The sequence below is a fragment of the Rhipicephalus microplus genome, chromosome 3 (assembly GCF_043290135.1).
Source record: "Rhipicephalus microplus isolate Deutch F79 chromosome 3, USDA_Rmic, whole genome shotgun sequence".
Classification (NCBI taxonomy): Eukaryota; Metazoa; Arthropoda; class Arachnida; order Ixodida; family Ixodidae; genus Rhipicephalus; species Rhipicephalus microplus.
In genome coordinates, this window is record NC_134702.1 from 47,702,407 (window position 1) to 47,724,013 (window position 21,607).

Sequence of the window (21,607 nt, forward strand, 5' to 3'; positions counted from 1 at the left end):
GTTAGCCATGAAAAACCATGCGTGGTTACCAACCGTACGCTAAGCTTCGGGATGAGAAAGTCATGATTTGAGCTACGTTTGTGCTTAAAGGGATCAGAAGTTAGCCTATTACGTGCCGAAGGAAGTCCACACAAAGGTTAGGTTTTGGGGAAGACTGAGGCTTGAAAGAATGAGAAGCTGGGGGAAATGAGAACGCCGCTGGAGCCAACAAAGTTTTGGCAGTGACACAACTACCATTGCTGAATCGTCAGCTCCCGCGATATACATTGTACAATGATTTACGGTCATGCTAAAGGAAAAAAAAAAAGATGCCGAGACAAGCATGGAGAAGTCTGATTGAGCCGAATCTTTATCTTCCTCTACACTTCATTAGAAAAAAAAATATGACAGTAAGAAGCTTCTAACTGTAATGCTTAAGGCGTAATTTGTCACTGCACTTGGCCAGATTAACATAAAATATTTTCTTGAAAGCTAACGCACGGCTTGCAAAAGCAAGAACGTATAAAAGTGGCGATCATACCAGTATACGTTATTGTAGACTTCAAAATACTTTGGGCATTTATTAAGCGCTCCTTCGTTTTACGGGTGGGTCGCACTACCACCATATAGGCCTGTTAACCTATGTGTATCGTATCTCTAAAGGGGTGGTGCTAGGAAATTTCGAGGCTGCAACAAGCCTCGCGTGGGTTTCCTCTGTATGCTAGTACACTCCACCAGAGCGCTAGGGCAGAGCAAGTGATTAGAATATATTTTAATACACCTCCAAACTCTACCTAAATGCTCGTTTTTCTCGACCGAAACCCATTGCAAGCATGTTCAGAACTGTCGTAGCTCTGTAGGAAGGTCAGCGAAAGTTGCAGTGACGTCACACTAGATCTGTAGTGAGTGTAGGCATGCCCGGGTTTCGCCTTCAGTGGGAACAAAGGTTCATTTCAACGCACCCCCTCCCTATTATGTCAATGTATGGGTCTGACTTCGCGCCCCCTCCCTAATATGTCAATGTGTGGGACTGTGTTTGCAATCCACTTCCCCCCCCCCCCCCCCTAAACGGTGACTATGAATTTTTCCGTCCCCTTACCTCCCTCCCGTGTGCACGTACCTATACTTTCCGTCCCCTTACCTCCTCCACGTACCTATATACCGGCAAAGCATCACGGCTGCCTCACGTTTGTTTTGCAGGTGCTTGTGCGTCATGCGTGTGCGAGAAAGCAAGCGAGAGCGGACGATAATCAGCACGACGTGCGTCACAGTCTTGAGTGACCACGTGACCAGGCTACACTGCTACGTCACAGCCTAATTCGGCACCCAGAAACCAAAACCGAAAAATTGCCCACATAAAATAGGCGACATTATTTATTTAGTGAAAATAAATGAACATTGGTGCGTGTATGTTTCCTGGAGCTATAGGAAACGCTTGCAGGAAAGAACGCGCAAGCCAAAAAAAAAAAAAATGGTGGCACCACACCACTAACAACTAAACGAACATTGTTACGGTAGACGCGCGCGCATAAAAACGGTTCGGTTTGCGCACACGATGTTTCATGGCCTTATTAATTCACATCACGATATACAAAAACAAGAGAACACCGGTTTATTAGCGCATGATGGCGGTACCCAAATGTTTTACGGAAAAGAGTCCGTACATGTTCATTCCTACGTAGCGTTTCTTATCATCACTTCTGGCGACTCATTTTATCTCCGATCTGTACTATAAGAAGAAAAAGTAATGTGTTATTGTTTTTGATGAGTTTCGACTTTCTCAGTATATGACTCCCATTGATGAGTGACGCTAACTCTCTCTTGGGACTCCCGACTCTTCAAAGAGAGTATAATGGTATCCAAAGGGAGTTCACGAACGTGTCCTTTTGGACATCCATGCACGTGACAAATCCGGACTCAAGAAAAAAAAAAGTCAAGCGACTTTTTTTTCCCCAAAATGTATGTCTTTGGTGTTTTCATTTATTCCGTCCTCGAAGCTTAATAAGGAACTATTCAACAATAGCGTGTCAAGATTTATTTCATAAATAAAACGAATGGTGACTTAAGAAACTCCAGATTGATTTAAACTTCTAAAGCTATTTTTAGTTCTATGTGATGTAAACGCTCGGTGAAAACCCAGCACAATCCAGGGTAATCCCGCAATGCTCAACTGAATTCATTCGGCGCTTTTTGGGTAAGGGGCAATTGTCGTTTGCGATATACGTAGCGAGCGACCTCGTTTACAGGAAACCCGCTAGAAATCGGAAACATGCCACTCGTCAGCTCAAACGAATTGCGGATACACCGCCGCCACAGCTGCTGCGCTATATCTGCCACACAAAAGAAAAAAAAGAGCAAGAACATGACGGCTGTTGACATACGTGGCTGACAGCCAGAGGACACATGCCAGAACTCCTCGATAGAGCACACCTGAAGCGTTTCTCTGAAGGGAGCAGCGATACAAAGCAAAAAAGCTGCACGGTTCAAGTTCTGAAAGCAGCCCGTCGCAAGCATAAACAAGCACACTTCGGACAAAAAGGGAACGGCATCATTGTCCAGGCTCGCAAAATGCAGAATTAACTAAAGCCGCAGTTGACGTCTATTGTTCGCGCCCCGTGTCTTCCGTGAGGCACGTGCCGTGTCGTGCCCGGTTAGAGCGATTGGCAGAGCAAATAATAAAAAAAGAAAGAATGACAATCATTTCTCCCGTACAGTAGAAGAGCGTATAGACTATTTTACGGAGGAGTTGAGTTTGTGCATACGATCTGTTATGGCCTTGTTGATTTGCATCGAAATACACAAAAACAAGAAAACATTGACTTAATAGCCAGAGATGGTGGCGCCCACATGTCTTAGGTAATCATATATGCGAGTCCGAGTGCGAACACGAAATTATGGGAGTGGTTTACCGCGTAATCCTCGCCCTGACTCACGTGAAGTCCAATGGGCCAAGTTTCACGCACAAATTCCATCACGTCTTTCAATAAATGATCTATCTATCTATCTATCTATCTATCTATCTATCTATCTATCTATCTATCTATCTATCTATCTATCTATCAGTCTGTCTATCAGTCTGTCTGCCCGTCCGTCCGTCCGTCCGTCGTCTATCTATCTATCCATCTATCCATCTATCCATCTATCCATCTATCTATCTATCTATCTATCTATCTATCTATCTATCTATCTATCTATCTATCTATCTATCTATCTATCTATCTATCTATCTGTCTGTCTGTCTGTCTGTCTGTCTGTCTGTCTGTCTGTCTGTCTGTCTGTCTGTCTGTCTGTCTGTCTGTCTGTCTGTCTGTCTGTCTGTCTGTCTGTCTGTCTGTCTATCTATCTATCTATCTATCTATCTATCTATCTATCTATCTATCTATCTATCTATCTGCATGCTTCACCGTGGTTAACGACAGCCGTCAACAGAGAGCGCTAATTGTCACGTGAAATAAAATCATGCTAAAGGCTGTCCTAGGCAGATGACAGTGATAACGGTGATGAAACTGTTTGTGAAGCCTTCAAACAACGGTGCCCACACGCAAAAAGCATATTTGTTATGGAAAGTTGTTTTTTTTAGGTTAATCGCATGGGTTGATATACCACAGAACGTACTAAATACCATGCATGTACGAAAGAAGCAGAATTTTTCTATTGGCCATAACAATATTCCGTTCCCTTGGTTTATTGACAGCGAGGGCTTTGTCCCAGCAGACTTCATGTCTCAGGTAGCAAGCGACGGTTTGTTGGTCAGCTGCCGCTACGCGTAATGATAAAGTGCCACGTGAAGCCCTTTCGCAAAAAAAAAGAGTGTTCCACATTTGCAACCTTGCCACGAGGCGTGCTGACAAACACTCCTAAAAATTAATCACTGACGTATGAACGCCCAACAAACGAAAAGAAGGGAGCAGTCCCCATCGCACCTGCATTGATAGAGCATCTGATACGTAATTCAAAACTTTGTGGATTCAGACCTCATCGATAGAAAGCGTGTTTTTTTTTATTTTAATGCCTTTCAGTTTAGATAACAGTTGTTTCACTACTGTAAAACACCACAAATAATGTCCCCTGTGCTTTTCTGGACGGTACTGCCTGTTGGGTTTATTTGTTGTAAAAGCCATGCAGTGCTCATCATGTGCCCACCAATGCGTAGCCGAAATAATTCTCATATAAAGGTAGTAGTATTCTAAAATTGAAAGAAAGAGGCCTATTGTTCATCGAGAATCAGCTTGAGTCGATGCTTTCATTGTATCTTTGCCTCCTTCTCGAAAGGCTTGCACTTCTTTCGATGGTGGTCACATTCCATATTCACCTTGATGACGATGGCACGTTAACGTAGCTTCACCAACACACTCGTCTAGCTTTAGCAGACATTGACTACAAGTGGGCGTACAAGTGCGAAGTCAGATTAGTAGAGCCGGAGGTTTAGCCTCGTCGTAAGGCACGCCAGCCGCTTATTATCCTTATTATCGAAAAAAAAGTTTCCTTTTAGCGTGTGTAGGGCCAAACAGTCAGCAGTTTAGCCAGCTGTGTGAATCAGCCGTAGACTAGGACTAAGAATCAGACTAGGTTTCTCAAGTGATCAATCAGGTGGCGATACGAGTAAGTTGCCTAATGCCCTCATTCACCAAATCAACACATTATACGGAGCAACGTAGATGACTTGTCTGTATGGAGAAGCTCATCGAAACTTCTAATGTCAGTACTCTTTAGGATGTCTCCAGTCTTGGTAAAGAAAAGCGACGGTTCTACATGCGTCAGCAATGTGCGCACCATCTGGCGCCGCCGCACGAACAACGACTAGAGTACGCCTCCACAGCGGCTTAAAGCAAGTCACGTGATGTTTCTATCGACAATTCTGAGGTTGAATCTGTCGCTTCAGGAACTTGACCCTCCTTTCAACACCGCACAGTCCGGTTGTAGCACCTGTCACCCCGGGCGAACAGGAAATGTGACCTTTTCGCGCAACAAAAGTTTTCTTTTGTTCTTTGTATCCTTTCGAGCGTCCAATGTCTATTCTTTATAAGTCCAGCTTGGATGGAGACAATCAATCAGCGCAGCTTGTCATCGCCGACTTTGGGAGGGTGGTAATTTTTTTGTTTTGCACGGAAGTCGTACAGGCTGACCCTTGAGGGAGGGGAAGGGGAATGGTTTTCTAGTGGTCACACTAACGTTTAATAACCAGCTGCCTACAGTTATGCCGAACTAAACTCACCCTTTCATCTCCAGGAGAGTCGCAAAACCAAAGTTAATTTGATTTGCCAACATTTAGGGGATCGGTGGTGAAGAACTGGAATATTCATCGTTGCAAACTAGCGGAACGCTCTTAGAGAAAACTGCATTTCCGTTTCCGTGACGGAATGGCTTCTGGCACGCATTCGCAACACTTTGGAATTGTTATACAGCAAAATTTGTTAGCTAGCCCTGACGATGAACGCATTGCTGGTGAAGCAAGGGAATATCGACATCGCAAACAGACGAAATACTGCGTGAATTCGGCTTCTGTTTATCAGTAAAGAAGCACACACCTTTTTTATTTTAGGTGAACGCCTCAACACCACAACTTAGGGCAGGGTGACGTCATTGGTTGCCGCTACAAGGACTTTACAAGGAGTTCCACAATAAGTATTGCGCTGCTGCGAGATTAATTGTAATTATTTTACAGATAATTGCGAAACAGCACGGTATCACTGTCCTTCGTGACGTCACTGGCTACAGCATCATTGTGACAAGTGTCAGCACTTTATACTTCGTTCTTGACGCTTGTAATATTCCTTCACTCCTGAAGCCTCTGGAAGACAAGAAACTTGAACACTCAACTGTAGAAGCACTGTGCATCGTCATATTAACAGCAGACATTCTCTTTAACTATTGCCTTCTCTCTTTTTCAACTCCTCCTACACTGTCTCCCTCTCTATTCTTTGTCCAGAGGCTAGAAAAAACTGGGCAGACTGGGTCTTTCCACTTGCGGTAAGAATAGCTTGCTTGGTGTTTGCAATGGACAATCTGCTGATTTACCTCGATTTCACCTCTCCTCTTTCGTGATAATTAAATATTTTGCTGCTAATCACACTTGTTGCTTTAAACACTTTTTTTCCGACCTCTGAATAAGCACCTTTCGCTTATTATTGCGAGACCCGCCATAGCTAGAAACGTCTAAAAAATTATACCACCACTTCTTCAGTTCACAATTGAACGCTTGTTATGTGCTTTTTTTTCTTTTTAGCCTCTAAAGAAACGTAGCACCCACGACCGGCAGCAGCACAACAAAGTTATAACGGAACTCAATACCCTGTACCACAGCAATGTTTATAGCTGTAGAACAAAACAAAAAAACAAAAGCGTAACGACAGCAACATTAGCCAAGAGGTAGTGTATTGGTGCCTAATTAAGAACACAGCAGTGCAATCATTACATAAGGTGAGCTTACGAATGATTACAATAGTTGCCGTTCCATATTCGAGACCCACACAACAGTTAAAAAAAGAAACAAATTAATTTGGAGAATGAACGATGACTGTGTAATAAAGAGACTTTTATGAATGCGACCACCGGCTCGAAAATTGCGAACCTACGCCTTTACTAGACATAACAGCAAATTATTGTGTTTACACGCATGAGAATACTTCTTTTAATCACTTGTACTCAAGTTTGTAATTCTATGCGGCCATCTGTAAGCGGTCGTAAAGTTTAGCAGCCTCTATAGCCCCACACCCCCCCGCTATTTTTCCACACACAATAGCCTCGTTAAACTTTTGTGCTCAGAGCAAGGCTGCATGCACCACTGAAGTAAAAAATAAAAGGCACAGTGACTCACAAAAATACAAACGATACGGCTAAAACGCAAATCCTCTAAACACAAGAACATGAATCTATATACATCATATTTCACTGTTATCTGCATAATATATTAACCTGGTCCTAGTACTGATCGAGGCACGCACACTTCATTTTGTTACGTAATATTCCGGAAGAGGTCGTTTATCACGCGAACCGGGTACATTCCAGAAACCACGTTTCGTTTTTAAGTTACAGTTGTTATCTTTTTTTTTTTTTTTGCTGCACAAGCCAAGCGCAATATAATGCTTCTCGTTTTCCGAAACACCAAATATAACCTTAGAGAATAACCAACAAAGCTAACAGAACGTGCAGAATTTTAGCAAATTTCAAGCAACGTGCCATGCTTACTTGCACCCTAATATAGACACAAACAGAAATTATAATACAGACAGGTAATCCAAAATCCTCGCAGTTTTTAATTTAAATGAACCTGGCCAGTTTATATGCAGCCTTATCGATGATATTCAGGTTTCAGCATTGACTCCCCATTCGTAGATTGATTTTGTCGCGTTACACAACAGTATGCCATCGGTGTTCTTCATCGCTAAACTTGACACTGCCTTTCTTTTTTTTTTAGTTCAGACGAAAGCGTAAAATCTGGCGGCATCGTAATGCCACACAGCACGTCCAAATCGCCTTGGTATTCACACGGCGCAACTATCGCGATCGTCGTTAAAAAATACGAGCGGGCCGCGCAGCCGAAGCATCGAAATAAAAGGAAAGTGCAGATTCAAATCGAGCGAATACTGATCTCCCACATACGCACCTTGACTGTGAAAGCGAAGGTCGCGGCCAGCGACAGAAGCGGACGCTGTAAAGACGCGCAATCAGTTCCTTTCCGAACCGATGCGGAGCACAGACCGCTTTCACGACGGTGTAGTCGAAGTTTTCGGAAGCTTAGTTCAGACGCATTATCCACACCAGCAGGACAACATTACCGAGCAATACGTTCGCTGGGCAGCCACTCACGTAAGCACACACGCACACTTTCTGTCGCAAACTCGGCGACACGCTAAACACGCAGCGTCTTGCCCTCTCCTCGCAATACGGTCAGATGAAGCGGCTGCTTCTGCAACGATTACTTCCGTTCCCAGAAATGTCCCCTGAACGACGTTCACTTCGCTACCTCCGGAAGCTAGTGAAGAAAATCACTTTCACAGTTACGCGCGGTGGTATCTTCGATCCGGGCGCACTGAGATAAGAAAAGGATTGGTCGGTGCCTTCCTTCTTCAGCCGGCTGCGTGAGTGAAGCGTCTGCAATGTGTTTGCACCGGGAGCAGACGAAAAAAAAAAGTCGAAACCGCAGTCGGCGATCCAGACGGTGAGGGATCTTCTTCCTTCTTCCCCTTCTGATTCGATCCGGTGGAGAAGCCAAGACAAGCCGGAACCAGAATGCGCGCCCAAGTCGAAACACAATTTGCGTGTCACAACCTCACGCTGCCGCTTTTGTACACACACACGCGGGCACACTGGATGAGGAACGGATGGAAATTCCACGCAGTAAGTCCAGGGTTCGGAAACAGTGGCGATGGAATGGAGCAAGCGTACGCGTGGAACGCGCCGTCAGCGGCGATTTCCGCAGTCACGCCCACACTGATAGATCTTTACACACACGCACGCACAGACGCGTTGGTGGAAACGTGAACCGGGCGATGAAGGGGGGTGTTTCTTATGCGACCGGCGCTACTGCAACCGCCGCAGTCCTCGGCCGCTTCTCATTGATTCGCAGCGCCGACGAAGGAGAGCGGCGAACGAGTCAAGAAGAGAAGGGGTGGTGGAAGAAGAAGCAGTAGGAGGAGGGAGGGGAGACGTACGGACCGGCGAACAAGCACCGGCTACCGGCACGTTGGAAGAGCTGCCACCGCTGTCGGAGCAGAACCGCGCCGCGACGCACGCCGATAGCGCGCTAGGCAGAAAAGCGCGGGGGAAAACGTCGCGCCATGATTCGAGCTACCGCCGCCAGAGGGAGATAGCGATGCCGTCTCTTGTTGTAGTCTTGTGCGTTGCGATTTCTTTCTTAGTGAAGAGGAAGCGGCGCACGGACCGACGAGATGCGGTGTCTCAACGTCCGCTCATCTTCCATCCTAGAAGGAGTTGTGTATTCCTCGCGCCATCGCTCCTCTTGCGCCTCCCCTTTTACTGAAGGGTTGGGGATTTCTCTGAACTGTTTTTGCTGAGCGTTGTTCGTGGTCGTATGTTTGTGTGTGCGTGTGTGTGTGTGTGTTTGTGAAAGATAGAAAAAGACAGTCGGCGCGTCGTTTTTCGATGCCTTGAAGCACTAGCAAGTCCACTTTGGAAAAGCTACTGATCATCCTTCACTTCGGTTTCACTTTGCACGGGCAAAATACACACCTCGATGCGTTCCTGAGAGCAGTGATCATTTGTCCATCTGCCCCCTTGCTTAAGTGCTTTGGTCTACATTGCTTCCGCCTTCCCCTGCCCAATGTTTGCAATGGACGCAGATGCAGTCAATGTAGCTTGAGGGCGAACCCCAAACCTTAGGATCAAACCACTGCATCCCAGTAACCCATCTCCCTGAGGACAACGCCTTCGGTGATAATTTTCTGTTTAATGCTTGCGCGATCATGCCTTCGACTATAAATGGAGGGAGCCAGTGCCCGTTCGTAGAGCCTTCGCTTTATATTCATATTTCTATGCTTTTATTTCACTCTCTATGCTTCCATTAGGCAGCTGGTTTCAACAGTCAAACACCTCCTTATCCCACATTCTACACCTACACCGGCATTTTCAAAAGAAAAAAGGTAAAGAAAACGACTACGAACGCAACTGAAAGCCTGGCTGAGATTACTATGCGCTTCATTTGAACTTTTGTGGGTGTATTATATCGCGTATCTCGAAGTTGCTCTTTGACCAGTACTGTACAAAATTTTATCTCTCTTGCCGGGTCGTGCTTTCATTCAACCGTTTACTTCCAAGCAGCGTTCATCGATTTACTGCTACACATGTCTCTTGTCCTTTTCTTTGTTTACTTTCTTTTTACTGCGCATTGCTATGTGGGCTGATGTCGGCGTCAGCCAAACTGACCTAATTCTTTCACATTTTTTGGGCGTTAATATCATACATTTTGCAGTTTCATCTGAAAGGTAACTATGCGGTGGCAATCGAAATTCTGCACTGTGACGTCTTTATAAACTTAAGCGAACGAGTGAGTGAGTGAGTGAGTGAAAACATCCAGAAAAATTAAATTCTGTGAATAGCGGATCGAATTTCTTGATTTGCGTGGCCTCATTCAGAATTTATCTCTATTTCTTTCATCGCAATTTTTTATACATAACTGTTGACTTTTCGCTAAAATAGTGGGGCCAAGATAAATTCCGAATAGTCCGAATACTGAAATCATTCGGTCTTCCCTAGTATTCGTATAATATGGCTGAATAGCTCTTCCTTTAGGATTTTGCAATTTCTTGCAATAGGAAAATCAGTTATTGCTTGTAATTGGCAGTTTGAGTGAGCACCCATCCCATTTGCCAACGCAGGCTGCTTCGTTTCCTTTAAGGCCAATCACACGTTGTATTATACGCAAGCTGCTCGTGTCTTCTAGTTCGAAAGTTTATGCATATGGTTTCGCATTTTTTGCGTGACTGCTTTTGATCAGTTAGGGATGTGCTGATGATTAGCTGTATCTATGAAAACTACTTAATTGGCACGTCGAACGTTTTACTTTTTCTACTACTTCATTGTAGTTATCGCCACAACAGTTTCACAGTAATCAGCGCTAAAGCACTAATTATTTGTTCTTTTTGTTTTTCTTTTGCTAAAAACTTCGTTCAACCTTCGTTGTTTTGTAGCTGCCTGTAAAGAAGGGCACACCGAGCCCCGCTGCCTTTGTTGTCCACAGTCGTAAACATCAGTTGCTTGCTAAGACAAATTCGATTCGATTTGATTAAGCTGCATAAAATATACACCCAATCGAAACGTTTCTCCAGTTTTTCGCCAACTTGGTGCACCATTATCCCATTGCAGCAAGCGTACCCAGCAGTAACAGCTACCGATCTGGTGCACACGTGACAGATGACGTAAGATCGAGATGTATGTGCGAAACCGTTTTCTAACGAAGTTCGCGAAGACCAGCCGAGCGAAAGTTCCCAGAACAGTGCTGGAAGAGACGTCTCCGTCTTGAGGGGAGTGGGTCTCGCCTGAGTCCACGCTAGGAAAACAACGACCCATTTAACTTGGCAGATATGAATCTTTTAAAAAGAGACGCGTGAGCTCTCCAGGTCGCGGGTTCGAGCACGGCCACAGTGGTCGCATTTCGACAGAGGCGAAATTGTGGAAATGACAGCGCACGTTAAAGAATGGTGCTCATTTCCAGAGCCCTCCACTGAGGTGTCTCTCATGATCATATCGTGCTTTCGAGACGTATAACCCCAGATATATAAGTTTACTCATCTCGATATTCATGAATGTTCTGTCCTTGTACAATCTTTGTATTGTACGTCACTGCATACACAAATAGGTTATTTTCGCTGTATATTTCCCTAATCCCCCAGTGTAGGGTAGCCAACCAGATGTCTTTCTGGTTAACCTCCCTGCCTTCTTCCTGTTGTTGCTTCCTCCTCCTCCTCCTTCGCTGTATATAACAACTTGCAGTGTACATACACATGATCATCATTGTCCATCTTTCTGTGTGCACATAAGCTATATATGTAAGACATATCTGGAAATAAAATTCTCTTAAACCCCGGATAATATTAGGTGAGCGTTGTTTGTGCGTCGTTTGTATCTTCAGAGAGTCGTAGAACCCACAAGAGAGTTAACTTCTATTCGTAAAAAAACAGTTATATGCCTACAAAATGACTCCACAAAAGGAGTGACTCATGCTCTTTACTTTTTCTAACGGTGTAGTCGGGGAAAAGTTTAAGACTAAGATTAATGAACCGGCGCCGACGTTTGAGTGAACTATAGGCATGATTAGATGCGCTGAATGCAAAGGCGGGGCACCGAATGGTCGTAAAATTCCACCAGACGTGTGACAGGGACCCTTAGTCTTGCGGCGGTGGCATTTGAAGTGTATATTCTAGATGTCTATAGTTGCCTTTCATCACCATGAAAAAAAATTAAATGTCAAGAAATCAACCCTTAAGACAGCAGGAACTGCTAGCCGGCCTAGTTAGAGCTTGCCCGCCTAGTTTTCAGGATTGTGGGTGCATACATAAGCCTTTTGTTCAATTATATACCGGACTCAAACAGCGAGAAAAATTGCGAAAGCCGATTGGACCGATAAACTAAATGAAATATGCACCAGCCATCTTTCCATTGCTTTGTTATAAAAAGATATTTCGCTCCTGTCATTATAGCTTTAATGGTGATTTTATGTTGTTTGTTAGATGTGCATTTGACGTCTTCTATTGCTGCGAATACGCTGATACCAGGATTTATAATCACACGTCATTGTTTTACGTGCGAGTGGTGTGTTTTTCAGCGAAAGCCGTATTTGTCCGCCACCACCACCGCCGCCACCGCTGGTGTTCGTAACCACCATGGCACGAAATAAGAAATGAAAAGCATAGTAAATAAAAACATCAAGTACACAGCGGGATTCTAAGCCGCATGTTCTACGTGCCAGCCTATAGATCCGCTGAACTATGTCAGTGCTTGAAGCTCCACTCTAAAGTGACTTTTGGCAGGCTTGACGTCGGGAAAGGAATCGCGTTAGTATGAGTATACAAAGTTTTAGGACAGCAAAGGAACAACCAGGCATGCCACAATGCGGATTGCGCAATTAGTGAGTCGTCCAATGCTCCAAGCCATTACAAAGACTTCTCCTTGATCACCTATTAACTGTGACGCATATCCATTTCAGGCATAAAGGTTCATCGTCGTCAGCCTCTGCATTAAAAAAAAAAACGCCAGGCCTGCGCTGTAGGCACAGCACAGTCTCAGCGAAAGCTAGAAGAGCGGCCTTTTAGAGCCTTTTCAAAACGCTCATTGGGTAACTACTTCAAGCCCACTTGCTTGGTACCCACTAGGGCATTAATAATAAACTTTTGGGTAGTAAGCCAGCATTCGCTGTGATATTTTTCGTCATTTTATTGAGAAGCGTCCATGGTTTCCGCTAAACACTTGCAAAGAATTTTGTGCCAACTGTCCACGCAGTTGCTGACGGTGATGAGGAATTTTGGTCGAAGTAAGTATGCGCCACAGTTAATAGGGGAACAAGAAGAAGCTTTAGTGATGATTTGGAACAGTGGACGGCCCACTCGTTGCGCTAATTGCATTGTGCGACGACTGGCTGTTCTTTCGCTGTTGTAAAACACTTTATAAGTCGTATTAATGCGATTGCTTTCCCGACATCAAGCCTGCCTATAAGGCAAGTTTGACAACAAGTCACAAGCACCGGTGTAGCTCAGCGGTAGAATACTGGGCTGGCACCTAGCGGACCCGGGTTCAAGACCTACCGTGTCGTTGGTGCTATGTCAAGCCTGTCTAAGGCAACTTGTTGACAACATGTTACAAGCACCGGCAACTCAGTGGTAGAATACTGGTCGCCTGACACCTAGCGGACCCGGGTTTGAACCCCACTGTGTCATTGGTGCAAGTTTTTTCTTGTAATTTCGCGCGATCTGCTTACGGACACCGGTGGCGGCGGCGGCGGACAACAAATGCGCGTTACTTGAAAAGCGATCTCATTACAGCTTTCGCTGTAACATTTGCACGAAATTACTGGCAAATGTGTAGCGGATACCACACTTCTCCGACAAATGACGAATGATAGCATAGTGAATGCCGTCCTACTCAACAAATTATGATTGTTCATGGCACAGTGGGCACACAGCAAGTGTGCTTGTCGCAGTTACCCAAAGTTTGGTCAAAAAGGGCTCTGAAGTGTCGCTCTTCCAGCTGTCGCTGTGACTGTGCTGCGCGTTCCACGAAGGCCTGGCGGTTTTCTTTTTGACAAGATCACGCAGATGATGTTGGCTACTTCGGCATATGTATTTTCAAAAACAAACCAGCTCTCAGATTGCGCTCGTCCGTATGTACTTCTTTCTTCATCATTGTTTGTTTTGCGCGAAGTGGTTCAAACATGACCTTATAATAGCGTTTGTCTGACACGACCGGACAACATATCATAATTTCCGCGATGAGATCGTATCCTGGTAGAGTTCATTAATTTTGCCACTCCAGATTTTTTTCCTGCAGCCCTTCAAGACCCCTGTTTTGAACGCCACTTCCGTCAACGAAGTCACGTGCCGTGCAGCGACTGAGAACAGCGAACTATTCTTTATTTAATTACCTTCGAAGCCACCCTCCTTGTTAGCTTAGCAGCTGTGCTGCTAAGCTTGAGGTCGTGGGTTCGTTTCTTGGCTACCTCCATCGTACTTCAAATGGGGTGAAGGGGAAGAACACCCACCCATTTAGACATAAGTGCACATCTGTGAACCTCAGGTGGTTAATAATAATCTGGAGTCCACCAATAAGGCGTCTTTCATAATTATATCGTGGTTTTGACACGTAAGGACTAAGAATACAATCTGCCCCTCCCCTTCCCCCCATTTAGCCCTTGAAACCCAATATCACTGTACTAAAACACTAATAACACTATTTTATAGTGTTATTATAAAATAGTGTTATTTTATTTATTATTTCAAAACACTATTTTATGGTGTTATTTTATAGCGTTAATAACCCTATTTTATAGTGTTGCATACGAAAACCAACAAAACAGCTCTGCTGTTTGTTTGTTTGGTTCCCGTATGTCTTTTTTATATGCGAAGGTCATAATGGTGCACGAATTCACTCAGATAAAGTGAATATAACGGTTCAAAAACGAGAACTAATAAGTAATCAAGCCATAGGAACTACCGTCCACCAGAACAAAAGAGGCCCGTTAGCCATCACCCCGCGATTCCAGATATATTGTCACGGACTACTTGTTAATAACAGAGACTTGGAAGTAGATCAGACGCTTACCGACTAAAAAAAAACACGTTAGGCAATCGCGCGTGGTCCTTAAAGGCACAGCGAGAAATCAGAGACAAAGGGTGGATACACCGCGAAGCATTATACGGGGCCGCTCCACAAAGGTCCGGTATAGAGTTGGTCCGGTATATAGTTAACGAGACACGACGAACGGTTAAGCTGACAATACCGAAACAAAGCGAAAAAGCACTCCCATAAAACATTCCGCTTTTCGCGGTCGCTCACGGTTGAGGTGCGCGGTGCACGCCTTCTTGATTGCAGGTCCGCGGCACGGACAGCCATCGGCCACCGTGCTACTATATACTGTACAGCGGGTGCTCATGCGGCGCACGATGCCAACAACGGCAAGTGGATCCAATCGAACCCCTACTTTTTTTTTCGTGCGAGCAAGAGCAAGACTGCGTAAGCCAGAAGTTAAAGCGGAGCCAGTCTTGCAATTGGTCAAGCACTGTAGCCTGCAGATAGAGGTAACTCCACGGCGGCTGCACCTCGATGGAAGGACCAAGAACACCCCCCCCCCCTCTCTAACCAATCGTATACGTGTATGCATATGTGTATGTCTTACGCGGTTAACAACTAGCCACGCTGGAGCTCATTCGTCTCGTAAGACTGAGCCGATTCCAAGTTCCGATAAGGCACTTTAGATACCACTATTAGGCCCTCTCGGATCTCCTCTCAGCTTTCAACGATGACTACTGATGAGAGAACCAGCTAGAAGAAAAGAGAAGGGAATGGGAAAACGTGAGGGAGAGGAGGGACAAGTGGAGACAGTAGCGTCTTTCGCTGTGCAAATGCCATAGCTCAAGCTCCCCGAACACCCCCCGTCCCCCTCCTGGTAGGCAGTTCTCCCCTAAGACATACCGTTTACGGGCTGAGATGGCAAGAAAAAGTAAACAAAACAGTACGTCAGCATTGAGACGATGGCCGGGCTATAATCTCACGCCACTAATTACGCCTCCCAGCTGGTCTCACCCAGCATATTCACTTGTAAACCATGTTGCTTGACAAAGGCCTCTTTTTCTTGTTACCTCCACAGACCCTACATCTTTCCTTACAGCCGCTGAGAGGTCGCTGAGATGAACGGAACTCTCACGCTACCCTTTTCCTTAAGGTTAGCCTCTCTCTTACTCCATCCCTATACCGGGTGTTCAAAATTAAGCTTTATGATTTTTTTAAAATTAGGCGCTCGAAGGCACGTGAGAACCACTTGTGCAAATAAGTTAAGCGGCCAGGGGGACAGAAAGTTAGATGATAATTATCGCTGTCAGCAGCCCAATTAACTAAAATTTAATAATTAACTTTTTACTGGCTGCGGTAAGTTGGCATGTTTATATTGAAAAAATGTAGGCAGTGGTGTTTGTACACAGTTTCAGTTGGAAGATTTTTTCTAGCACGCCTGTGTTCCGAGATATCCGGCTCCAAAGTTTAATTGTCTTTCGCACGATTACGCATGCAAGAGGGTGAGGGTCCGCGCAAAGCTCCTCCCTAAAGTGACGCATCTGTTGCGTGTGGTGTTTAGTGTGTGAAGAGGGTGGAAGCGTAGGCATAGGTGATAGCAATTACCCTTGCCCTCTTCGGCCGTCGAAATCAAAAATCGAAGAACGCTTGCAACCAGTGTCGTAACACGCAACTGCAGAGCCTCTAACGATAGTGGCAGATACCATGCCGAGATAATGGTGCGAGCGGAGAATCTGGATGCCAGTGCGCGTGCGTAATAATCACTAGAGAAGCATGCGTGGTCGTTGCCTGGACTACGCGAATAGCGTGACTGCTGATGTCCGAGTACTGTAACTTTTATTGAAACAAGAGCAACAACTCCACCAATAATAACTGAAACAGTTTTATCCTTGCTAACGCATATTTCCTGCTGCTACATAAGCATATTTCGGTCATGCACAAATCTCATCGAAACTCTTCACCTCTCAAGACGTCAATGCCCCAAAAAGTGTTCAAAATGCCTGCCTTCGGCAGCAACGCAAAGCATGAACCGCTGTCGCGTCGACTCGATGACTCGGCGCAGTACTTCTGCAGGAATACTCGCACAGGCAGATGTTATCCTGTCCTTCATGTCATTAACATCGCTGGGCTCTGTTACGTAAACTCGATCTTTAACGTAGCCCCAAAGGAAAAAGTCGAGCGGAGAAAGGTCAGGTGATCTTGGTGGCCAAAACATCGCTCCTGCGCGCCCAATCCACTGTTGTGGAAAACGTCTGTCCAACCAGTTCTTCGCCCTGGTAGAAAAATGTGGTGGTGCTCCATCGTGCTGAAACCATACTTGGCGCAGGTCATTCAGGGAAAGACTGCAGACAAGATCATCAATGACAACACCTAATATTTCTTCTGTGTACATCTTTCCGTTCAAGTTGTCCTCAAAAAAGTGAGGTCCGATGATCCTGTCCCCGAGTATGCCGCACCACACATTCACACTCCAGCGAACTTGATGCTTGTGCTGCCTCAGCCAGTGTGGGTTTTCTTGTGCCCAATAATGGGCGTTGTGAAGATTAACACTTCCATTTCGGCAAAACCGAGCTTCATCAGTCCAAATTATTCTGTGCAAAAAGTCATTTTCTTGATCAGTTTTGATGAGGCCCCAATTGCAGAAGTCAACTCGCCTTTCAAAGTCCGCCTCATTTAGGTCCTGATGAAGGTAAACGTGATATGGATGGAACTTGTGCTTTCTTAAAACATTTGTGACTGTTCCGATGCTGCGACCGCACTGATCGGCAATCTGTCGGATGCTGAGCTCTGGCATCGAGGTTACGCACGCGACAACGTCGATTTCAAAGTCTTCATCGACGATTGCCTTCCTGGTCCGTCTCGGAAGGTGGACAGAGCCTGTTGTGCAGAAGCGTCGAAACAGGTTTGTGAAAGTGGGCCTTGTTGGAAGGGGACGGTGTGGGTGGCGAGACGCGTAAAGCTCCATTGCTAACGAAGCGTTGCCATTCATTTCAGCCATTGCAAGCACCACGTCTACTTTTACTTTGGTAGAATACCTCACGCCAGAAGCAGCCATATTAGCTCGAAAGGACTCCACGTGGATTTCCTTGGTAGACCTTCAATGCAGAGACGCTGTGCTCTAACCGGAGGCACCCTAGTGCAGGACGGTCCTGCTAACGCGTTCACAAGAAGATGTCTCAGTGTGATCTAAAGTCACGAAAAAACGTCGCGAAAAATGGTCTCCTGTTATCGCGTTCATCAGGATCATGCGTAAGGCTCATGGCGCACCGCGCTGTCACATTTTGATTTCGCCGGCCGAAGAGGGCAAGGGTAATTGCTATCACCTATGCCTACGCTTCCACCCTCTTCACACACTAAACACCACACGCAACAGATGCGTCACTTTAGGGAGGAGCTTTGCGCGGACCCTCACCCTCTTGCATGCGTAATCGTGCGAAAGACAATTAAACTTTGGAGCCGGATATCTCGGAACACAGGCGTGCTAGAAAAAATCTTCCAACTGAAACTGTGTACAAACACCACTGCCTACATTTTTTCAATATAAACATGCCAACTTACCGCAGCCAGTAAAAAGTTAATTATTAAATTTTAGTTAATTGGGCTGCTGACAGCGATAATTATCATCTAACTTTCTGTCCCCCTGGCCGCTTAACTTATTTGCACAAGTGGTTCTCACGTGCCTTCGAGCGCCTAATTTTAAAAAAATCATAAAGCTTAATTTTGAACACCCGGTATATATATATATATATATATATATATATATATATATATATATATATATATATATATATATATATATATATATATATATATATATATATATATATATATATATATATATATATATATATATAAAGTTTATACCATGCAGTTGCTCTCAGTGCTTCCATTTTCTTTTTGATTCACAAGACAAGTAATCGAGGAACTAACAGCCGCTGCTGAGCCAAGCATCAGCACCGAAGCACCAGCCGGTATAGTTTTCCAGGCAGGAGTCATCACATTCGTCCCAATTTGTCGGCGATGTCACCGCTGCGGCACGCCGCTTATCCTTAGCGGATGGACGCTCTCTTCGAGTGACCAACGCGCTAAGCCGAGTCTTTCGGCGCCATGTCCGCCACCGGGGGATAACGGTCCCTGACATCGAGCGGTAAGCAAAGAACACAAAAACAAACAAGAGATACCACGCGATAAACATGGCAAACAAGAACTATGAACCCCCCCCCCCCCCCCACCACCACCACCACTACCACCACCAAAGAAAAAAAGGAGAAAATAATAAGGCGTAAACTACGTCGATTTGGACCCTTGGCAGCCGATCCTCTTAGAGGGAGGGAACCCGCGGAATGACGCCTGATTGCCGCCGCACGGCCAGCGGTGGCATCGACCGTTCGGCGGATAAATGGCATGAAATGACACCTCGGCCCATGGCGGTTGGTCCCGTTCCTCTTGCGTGCCCTGATAGCATGCTTGCCCCCAATACGCGACTCCTCGGGACCGGCCGCCATCACAGCCCGCGCAAATGTGCCAGCGGGCGAAACGCCAGAAGCTGTGCACAAGCGGAGGCATGCAGGCATCGCGGACTATACTCTCCCGAACAGGGACATACTCGCGTGGGTGCACTTGCGCGATAATAATGAGAAGTCTCGAGCTTCTTGCGTGATGGCTGGATAATAACCATTTCGCAGAGATTTTTCTTCCTTCTTTTCTAGACTTTTTTTTTCTTCAGAAACAGACGCCTTCAGATTCACAACACCTCCAGGCATAGTTTTTTAACAGTAAACAGTCTATCTGTCGTCACTGAAAAAAAATTCGGCAGATCCCACGTGCCTGGTAATCGACGTTACGCGAAGCATGCGATGAGAAGGTGACCACGTTACAATTTTTTTTTATTGAGCGACACGTCATGAAATGACGGTAAATATATGTACAAATGTTGCACGCACAGACACCTGTTGAAGAGTTGCATATGTTTATTATCACCAGTTGTTTGCACTTGCACGACGATATCAACTGGAACATGCATATTAGCAACACCAGAAGCTGATATGAAGCGCTGATGCTCGCGGGAATCCTGGCCCTGGACAATGCTACCTACATGCATCAAATTCAGCGCCTGTCAATTAACCACAATTGACGTCAACCCGACGTGACGGCTGTATCAAAGGAGTACATATGTAATGTTTATAAAATTGCGTAGACAGCACTGCAACTTCTATTGATGTTTCACAAAGATTAGCGTCTATTTGAAAAGTAGTTCCGAGACCTGGCGTAGCTCTGAGGTAGAATGCTTCATTGCCACGCAGAATGTTCGGGTTCGAATCCAGCTGGGACCCTGACATTTAGCCTTTGCATTCGTCGGGTCGACGCTACCGATGTCAGGTATTTCTTAACACTCGCGCGTTAAAATTGCCCATGTGTGTTCTCGTCGTTCCTGAGTAAATACTAAGTGTCAAGCACCTGTGGCACATACCCGCATACCAGCGGCACATACCCGCCCGTGGGTATGTGCCACTGTCTGGTGAGAAGTGTTTGACGACGTACGCGATGGAATTGTGACACTATTCATGTCCTGACCAGTGCGCCATATTCGTCAAACCATCTTACCCTTTATGCTAATTTTGTTTCATGCCAAGGTAAGGGGGTGACCACGAGAACACCCGAACGTAAGCGGCTAGATAGGTAGATTCAAAGTCGCCGAAGTTCGCTAAGAAATGCTTCGCATTTAAAAATGTGGTTTTTTCTAATTACGCTATAGCACTTGCTGAGAACACGCCTTTTTTGCGCTGACCACCGTGGTTAAAAACGCGGTCACACTTGCGTAGCCATTTGCTGCGAAAACGAGTCGGTGAACGTATGATGAATAGATAGCGAAAGGGTGCAATACAAAGCTAGTTCGTATTGCATACTTCGGTCAGAAATGCGTGAGCTATGGGCGCTGACAATTGTGCCTTATTGAGTATGCGTTTTTTGCCATTTATTTTTGCTGTTTTTTATCAATTGAACGGGTAATTAAAAGAGAAACAATAATTTCAAGCTGAAAACTACACGCGTCATCTTGTTTGCAACAGTTCCTGAATTCGCGGTGTACAGCTGCTTCCTACTATAACCTTTTCATTTAGTCCCCCATGAGAACCCGTGCAGCACCCTCTTAAAATTTACAGTTTATGCGCTGCGGCGCCTTGAGCACTAACGAGATCTTTTTTTTTTCGATTTGGTCCCCCATCAAAGTGTTCTTCCTACCCTTGACCGCCTCGAAAGGTGGATATTGGTCTAATCATCAACATGCCCAAACTTCGCCTCGAAAGGTGGATATTGGTCTAATCATCAACATGCCCAAACTTCGCCTCGAAAGGTGGATATTGGTCTAATCATCAACATGCCCAAACTTTTCCCTACGGGAAACAGATCAGCATGTTTCGAGGCATTGCGTCGTCGCTTGTCTTTTTTGGAGGGCTGTACATGATGGATTTCGTGGCCCCGGGGTAAATCGCTTCGTTTCTTCTGGGCGTTGCTCTCTAGGCCGCTTCGCCTGTCTTCTCATTGTTGCTGGGGCTTACTGTCTTTGGCGCAATCGATGCGAGGCGGTTGCAGCAGGTTGTCGCCGACGCACTCTCTCCGATCTTGGAACGACTGTAGACGGAGCTGCTATCTGTTTCTGTCGGAGGAACTCTTCTTTCTCGGTGAGGAGGAATTCCTTTGACACTGGTCCTGCGCTTTTGTGTTCAGTCTGTGAGAGACGTGTGAAGCTTATTTTCGGGCCTGCCTGCTTCTGGTGGGTTTATACTTGTTTAGTACTGGCACAAATACCATGTAAATACCTTGTAAATAAGTAACATATACATATTAACGTTTTATTTGTATGTTATTCCTTTACCATGTAATGTACATA

General features: G+C 45.4%; 1 protein-coding gene across 2 annotated transcripts in view; it reads right to left on the reverse strand.

The window, feature by feature from the left end:
* Nucleotides 1-21,607, reverse strand: part of LOC119175366 (uncharacterized) — a 528,289-nt gene that overhangs the window by 403,847 nt on the left and 102,835 nt on the right. The window contains exon 1 of one of the 2 annotated variants that reach the window (XM_037426388.2): nt 7,586-7,705. The exons of the other annotated variant lie outside the window; for it this stretch is intronic. The gene's annotated coding sequence lies outside the window, so the exon portion shown is untranslated. Of the gene's footprint in view, nt 1-7,585; nt 7,706-21,607 lie in introns of those variants that run through there. 2 annotated transcript variants of the gene reach the window in all.